Source organism: Pteronotus mesoamericanus, unplaced genomic scaffold, assembly GCF_021234165.1.
Source record: "Pteronotus mesoamericanus isolate MK-2021 breed Mesoamerican mustached bat unplaced genomic scaffold, CSHL_Meso_final scaffold_125, whole genome shotgun sequence".
Classification (NCBI taxonomy): domain Eukaryota; kingdom Metazoa; phylum Chordata; class Mammalia; order Chiroptera; family Mormoopidae; genus Pteronotus; species Pteronotus mesoamericanus.
This window is the reverse complement of record NW_026555304.1, coordinates 6,508,677-6,516,072: the sequence shown is the minus strand read 5'-3', so window position 1 is coordinate 6,516,072 and position 7,396 is coordinate 6,508,677. Positions and strand designations below refer to the sequence as shown.

General features: G+C 36.8%; 1 pseudogene; it reads right to left on the bottom strand.

Moving 5' to 3' along the window:
- Positions 1–325: 325 nt before the first annotated feature.
- Positions 326–7,028, bottom strand: LOC129082258 (single-stranded DNA-binding protein, mitochondrial-like; annotated as a pseudogene).
- Positions 7,029–7,396: the final 368 nt, after the last annotated feature.

Genomic DNA, 7,396 nt, shown 5'->3' with positions numbered 1-7,396 from the left:
CTCTGGGGCCAATAACTCGCAGAATGGTGATTGCTGGAGGACCATACATCAGGGGCAGTGTCATGAGTGTATGTTCATGATACAGTCTTTATAAGTCAGCCAGGCAGCTGCTCTGTTAGCTGCTTTCTGAGCAGCCTAGCACCAAGGAATAGACAAGAGTCACAAGAGGTAACTGCTATTCACTCAGCTTTTATTGAATGCAGGTTCTCTCAAAGCAGAACATCAACTTACATTAATATCCTACTCTCACTCTAGTAATCTAAGAGAAATATACCACACACAAACACAGCAATCAATGGGGAATAATGACCCGAGCCCCAGAGTCTCAATCAGCAGGTGCAGGAGACAGCACAGTGGTTAAGGGAGCCATCAGCTTCTTGCAAAGAAGGATCTCTGGAGCCAGGTGGGCAGAAGGGTAGATGCAGTCCTCAGTCAAGTAGGGCAGAGCCTCCAGCAGCTGATGTCAAGTGAGATCAGCATAGCGTGGAGAAGCTATGTGTGGAGCTATGTGTGTCTGGTGTGTGGAGCCCAGCTGTCTCTGCAGTGATCTGGGACCTGTCTCAGTTATGCCTTGAAAGTGGTGTACTCCATCCTTCTGGGTCTTTCCATTGGTGTCTTGGCACCCCTGATGGTAAGTGGGGAATTTCCCCAGGAGCCTATCTGACTGGTCCTGCTCTGCATACATGGCTGTTCTGGTCATGTGTGCAGATGTCTTAAGTGTGTCTCCTTGCCAGATGTATCTGCTCCTACTTAGGTAGTTTCCCTCCTGAACAAAAGTGGCATGGCTGACTGGCAGCCTTCTTGATTAACATGAGTGACTCCACTTTGTTTTAAATACTCTATGCTCTCTTGACTGGACCAATGCCATTTTATTGGTCCTGCTCTACACAGGCAGGAGAACAGGGCAAGTGAACTTTCAAATGATAGACACATGAGAAATTCACTCTCAGTTCTTTCACTGTTGCCTGTGTGTCTTGAGGCCAGTTTAAATTCATCTGGTCCTGTATTGGTTGTTGTGAACCCACAACTCTCTCTGCACTAAAAGCCACCCACAGGTAGATTCTGAACTGATGAAAACCATAGGTTAGCTGAACCTTTGTTGTTTTGGGACATGTCTCCTTGATGAGCAACCTAGGCTTTCAACTTTGCTACCCAGGTGAGCTTTAGGTGGCAGCCACAGCCAGAGGCAGGGAACCCTTGGGAGTAATTATTCCTTCAGCTCTGTTTTCTCAATTTATTAGATAAATAGCAACATTTTCTGCTAATAGTTTTAATTCTGCATTACTTTTCCTGTTGAGTTTTTAAAAATTATTTACCTTTTAAAAATTGTTATAAAATACACATAAAATTTGCTATTTTAATTATTTTTATATAAAAGAATATTTTAATTCTTATCCTTAGAAACTGTAAGGACTATATATGAGCTGGAAATGAGACTGTACCCAACACTGACCAAAAAAGAATGGATCATTCTCTGTCTTTTCTTTTCTCTGGTCACTCTGAAGTATGTTATCACCTATGATTGTTGTTGCTTGTTGCCTCACATTATTTTTTATTCATGTGTTCACCATAGTCTGCTTGCCCTTCCACATAAATTCAACACCGTTTTTTTCACATACTGATATGTCACTTCTCTGAGGCCTGGTTAGAATCCTGAAATTCTGCTCCATGTTTTCTTTTGGCTGACATTACCCATTTCGTATACTTCATTTTCTCTTATTTCCACATCTCATTTGATGCTAGAAAAAATATTGTGACTGGGTTTTTCCTTTTCACTTGCCTCATGACAGGGTCCTGACCTATTCACCCAAGTAACTGTGCATGACTCAGAGACTGTTCGAGAACCAAGCTGTTTGCTCTTTCAGACTTATATCTTATACACTGATGAAGCACCTGTAATGCGGATCTGTGAAATATTGCTTGTTTCTCTTTTTCCTACAACCTAATCTTTAATTTTATCCTAGTGCAGGAATTGTGTCTTCTTCCCATCCTCACCTCTATTTAGTGGTATTATGTATATTCAAGTTGTAAAACCATCACCAGCCACCCTCCAGTTCCAGAACATTTTCATCTTGCAAAACTGAAACTCTGTCCCCAATAGACACTAAATCACCATTCCTCTCTCCCAGCCCCTGTCAACCACATCCTGCTTTCTGCCTCTATAAATCTGATTACTCTAAGGACCTCATGTAGATGGAATCATTAATATTTGTCCTCTGCATCTGGTTTATTTCACTCAGCATAATGTCCTTAAATTCATCCATATTGTCACATGTCAGAATTTCCTTCCTTTATAAGGTTAAATCATATTCTATTGTTTGTATAGACAACATTTTTTTTAATTGACCCAGCTGTTGATGGACACCTGAGGTACTTCCATCTTTTGGTTATTATAAATAATAATGCTATGAACTTGGCTATAAATTATCTCAAGTTCCAATTAATTCTACATTATTTTATACTCTTCTTTGAAACAAGAAAAACCTGAATTTAGCTAAGCCCTTTTTTTCTCTGTATAATAAATAAAAGCCTCTGCTTCTGACCCTGGGTAATGATATTTGACTAATATTTCTGAAAACAGAGCACGCACCTTCCTTTTTCAATACCTGAATAACAAGACAAATTAATTTGGAGTATTAAAATGCCACAGACAGATTTTGGCAAGGTACCAAGGGTTGTTGAAACCATCAAGAAGTCCATTTCACCACTAAATCCTTGGATCTAACCACAACAAAGGACTTTTTAAACATGAGCCTCATAAATTGTAACTGGATCTCACTGTACAAATGTGCAGTTCTGACCCTCTGAGACTTGCAGGGAGTGGCCCATATGATAACTTCTGTGTAGTCAACTCTAAGTTTAGCTATTCCATTCATACAAGGCTGCAAGTTCTAGACCAAGAGGGCAGGTTGACCTGGGGACAACTGATGCACCATGCTGGCTGGCACAGTAGAGAGAAAATATAAAAGAGTAGGTATTACTGGGATGTTAAACCAAGCACATTGCTTATTATCCAGGTTTCTCACCAACTCAGGAGAGCCAGCTGAAGTGGTTCATGCACCGAGTTTCTTAGGAAGCCTGAGACTCAACAGATCCGAGAGCTTCTGAAGACCAGGGTTAGGGTGACTGAGAGGTCACAGCCAGCAAGACACTGTGACAAGAGGGAAACTATGTTGTAGGTGAGGCCTGTGGGTACAGGAGCCCAATGTAGCCTTGGGTTTCATGCTACTCCAGGACCCTTGACCTCCAAGAGACCACTAGTAGGTTCTCACAGGAGATCTAGGCACCTGAGAGAGACCAGAGCTCTTTATCGGCCTTCCTATATAAAATTGCCCAGTATCGCCCAATGTAATGATAACTACAGGTCAGCTAGAAGGCTCCTTGTTTCCCTAAGATGCCCATCTTCTGTGTGAGGCTTGAAATAGTCTCACTTTCCAGTTTGAAATGAAGCTTAAAATAAACTTTTTCTTGAGAGGTAAACCCTGCTCTCAAATGGGACTTAGATGATTAATATTAGGCACTTTGAAATTGGGAAGAGTGCCTAATTGGCTCTCCACAAAGAAAGCTCATTGGTTCTGGGTGATAGAAGGTTAAAATATAAGAATCTTAGGAAAGAAAAGAGAGCCCAGAAATGAGAGCTATGGGTTTCACTAATGACCAAATTTATGCTTTTCTAACATATCAAGGGTGAAGCCTATAGTCTGAGGTGCTGGGGATGGGAGAGCTGCTGACCATGCATGACAGGCCATATGAGGACTAAGCTGTCCATCAGTGCAGCAGCCACAGTGGGGCATTAAGAAAGAACAAATGCTGTGTACCTTTATTGCAACTGCATCTCATGCAAAGTCTGGCCAACCATGCACTTTAGAAGTGTTGAGTGATTCTAAATTTATATACCACGATGCAGGGCTGAGCTCCAAACTCAATTGGTGGGTCAGTTGATTGTATATGTAACATTTACATAAATAACAATTGGCTAAATTGGGTCTGTGTATTTAATAATAATAATAATAGTAATGACACTGATATCATAGAAAGAAGATGTAATAGTAGAATTCATAAAAAAATTACCTAGAGGTAAAGGCTTTGCTACAATTTCTCTGAGAAAATGATGAAGATTAGCATCCTCAAGTATATTATGTGTCATTACCCCTCACATGATAAAATGAAAAGGATAACTTACCTCTGTGGTATTCTTCCCTGAAACCCATAAACATAGTTTTTTCATGAGAAAAATGTCAGATAAACCCCAGCTGAGACACATTTTGTGAATATATCGCCAGCGACTTTCAAATTTGTCAAAGTCATGAGAAACAAGAAATGGCTAAGAAGCCATGATGGATGTGAAGAGAAAAGGAGATATAACTAAATTTGATACTATGCTGGCTTGGATGGTAGAACAGAAAAGGATATTAGTGGGAAGACTGAACAGAGACTGAACAGAGACTGAACACAGTCTGAGGGTTAATGAAACACATGGATGCTGGCCTTTTAGTTTTAGCAGATGAAATATGGTTTCATAAAGTGATAACATTAGAGCAAACAGAAACTTATTAAGGGGAGTATGACGATTCTCTATACTCCCTTTGAAATTTTTCTGTGAACCTAAAATCATTCACCCCAAAGTTTACTTTAAAATCACAGAGATGAAACTTTTATTAAAGCATCAAAAAGAAAGTGCTAGAGTCCAGAAACACCATCCTAGATCTGAAGAAGCCTTTGATGGTATCTTTAGTAGACTGGATATAGCTGAAGAAAGAATCTCTGACTGAACTTGAGGATATGCCAATAAAATCTTCCAAAACTCAAAAGCAAAAAGAAAAAAAGACTGGAAAAAATGTGACAAAATATTCATGAACTGTGTGGAACAATTATAAAAGGCGTACCATACATGTAATGGAAATAACTGGAGAAGAAGAGAAAAAGGAACAGATAAGTTATTTGAGGCAATAATGGCTTAGAATTTCCACAAGTTAATGCCAGATACCAAACAAAAGATCCAGAAATCTCAGAGGACATCAATCAGGACAAAATGCTTCCTTTTAAAAGTTATACCTAAGTATATTGTTTGTAAATTATAGAAAATTAAATATAAAAAATAAATCCTGAAAGAAGCTATAGGGAAAAAGACCTTACCTACAAAGAAACAAAGATCTGAATCACCTCCTATTTTTTCTCAGAAACCATGCAGGCAAAAAGAGAATGGAGTAAAATATTTAAAGTGTTGAAAGAAAAAAAACAAATCTAGAATTCTGGATCTTGTAAAATTATCCTCTGAAAGTGAAGATAAATAAAGATTTTTTCAAACAAACAAAAATTGATGGAATTTGTTGCCAATAGCCCTCCCCTTCAAGAAATGTTAAAAGAAATTCTTTAGAGAGAAGGAAAATAATAAAGGTCATAAACTCAGATCTACATAAAGAAGGCATGAGCATTAAAGAAGGAATAAGTGAAGGTAAAATAATGCTTTTTAAAAATTCTTAATTGATCTACTAGATCAATTTGTTCAAAATAATAATAGCAACAATCTATTTGTTGATGTACATATCATACATATACACTCACAAACTATGAATATTTATGTATCTGTAAATAAATGACAGCAATGATACCAAGTATAGAAAGAAGGATTAAGATCATTTTGTTATTGTGAGATACTCACACTACCCATGAAACAGTATAGTGAAACTGGACTTGGATTAGTTGTAAATGTAAAACTATTACTGATATACTAAGAAAGAAAACCAGAATGAGGTAAAATGCTCAATAAAGCCACAAAAGGCAGAAAAGGAGTGGAAGACAAACGTAGGAACAAAGAACAAAGGCAAAAAATAAAAACCAGTAACAGATATGGTAGATATTAATTTAAATATATCAATAAACTCTTGAATTTCACTGTCTAACTGCACCAAATAAAAGACAGAGTTTGTCAGAGAGGATGAAAATACATGACTAACTATATGTTGTCTAAAAGAAATCTACTTTAAGTATTAAGACATATATATATATGAATTCATATATATATACTAAAAGTAAAGGGACAGAGAAAAATATACCATGCTGACACAAATAAAAAAATATGAGTTGCTATATTTATTTTAGACAGAGTAAACTTTAGAGCATAAGAAATTATCAGAAATAAGGACTGTCATTACATAAAAATATTAATACTCCAAATAGATATAACAAATTTTAATATGTATGCACTTAATAACAGTGTTGAAACCTGTGAGGCAAAAACAGAACTGCAAGGAGAAATAGATGAATATAATATAATTGAAGTAAAATAAGTAATGACATAGTTACACTCAATAGCTCCATTAACCATTTGGATATAATAAAAATTTATCAGTGACTTCATTTAATGAGAGCAGAATACACATTCTTCTCAAGCTTGTGTGAAACACTCACCAAGAGAGGACAAAATCTGGGCCATAAAACATGCTTTCATAAATTTAAATGAATAGAAAACATATGTCATCAAACTAGAAATCAGTAACAAAAACGTTGTTGGAAAACCTGAAAATTTGTGGAAATTAGACAATATGATTCTAAATAACACATGAGTGAAAGAAGAAATCTCAAGACAAGTTTTTAAAGTATTTTGGCTCAATGAAAATGAAAATACCACTTATTAAAACTTGTGGGATGCACCAAAAGCAGTGCTTAGAAGTAAATTTATAGATGTGAATGCATATAATAGAAAATAAGATCTGAAATTAATAAATCTAAGCTTTCACTTTAGGAAACTAGGAAAAGGAGAGTAAATTAAATCTAAAGTAAGTAAAAGAAAAGAAATAATAAAAAAAGCAGAAATTAATGAAATTGAAACTATGATATTAATAGAGGAAATCAACAAAACCAAAATATGGTTCTTTGGAAATAACAATAAAATTTATAAGACTCTAGAATAATTAAAAGAAAAATGAAAGAGAACATAAATTATTTACATCAGATATCACTAGTATGCCATAGTCATTAAAGTAATAATAAAGACTTTCAGTCAAGACAGTGGCATAGGCAGACATGGCTCACCTCTTTGTGTAACCACACCAAAATTACAAATAAAATGTAGAACAACCATCACTCAGAACTGAGTTGAGTTAAATGGAAATCTGACAACTATGGAGTTAAAGAAACCACATCCATCCAGACTGGTAGGAGGGGAGAAGTGGAACAGGCTGGTCCCTCACCCACATATGGTGGATAAAAGTTTGGGAGAGAGATCTTGAGAGCAAGGAATCCCAGCCCCACAACAGGGCCCCCAGTCCAGGGTTCCAATGCCAGGTAGATAAGTTCCTACAGCATTTGGCTGTAAAAACCAGTAGGTATTGAGTTGGTGGAAGAAACTGCTTGAGTGCCAAGTTTATCCTGAAGAACCTGCACATGGACTCAC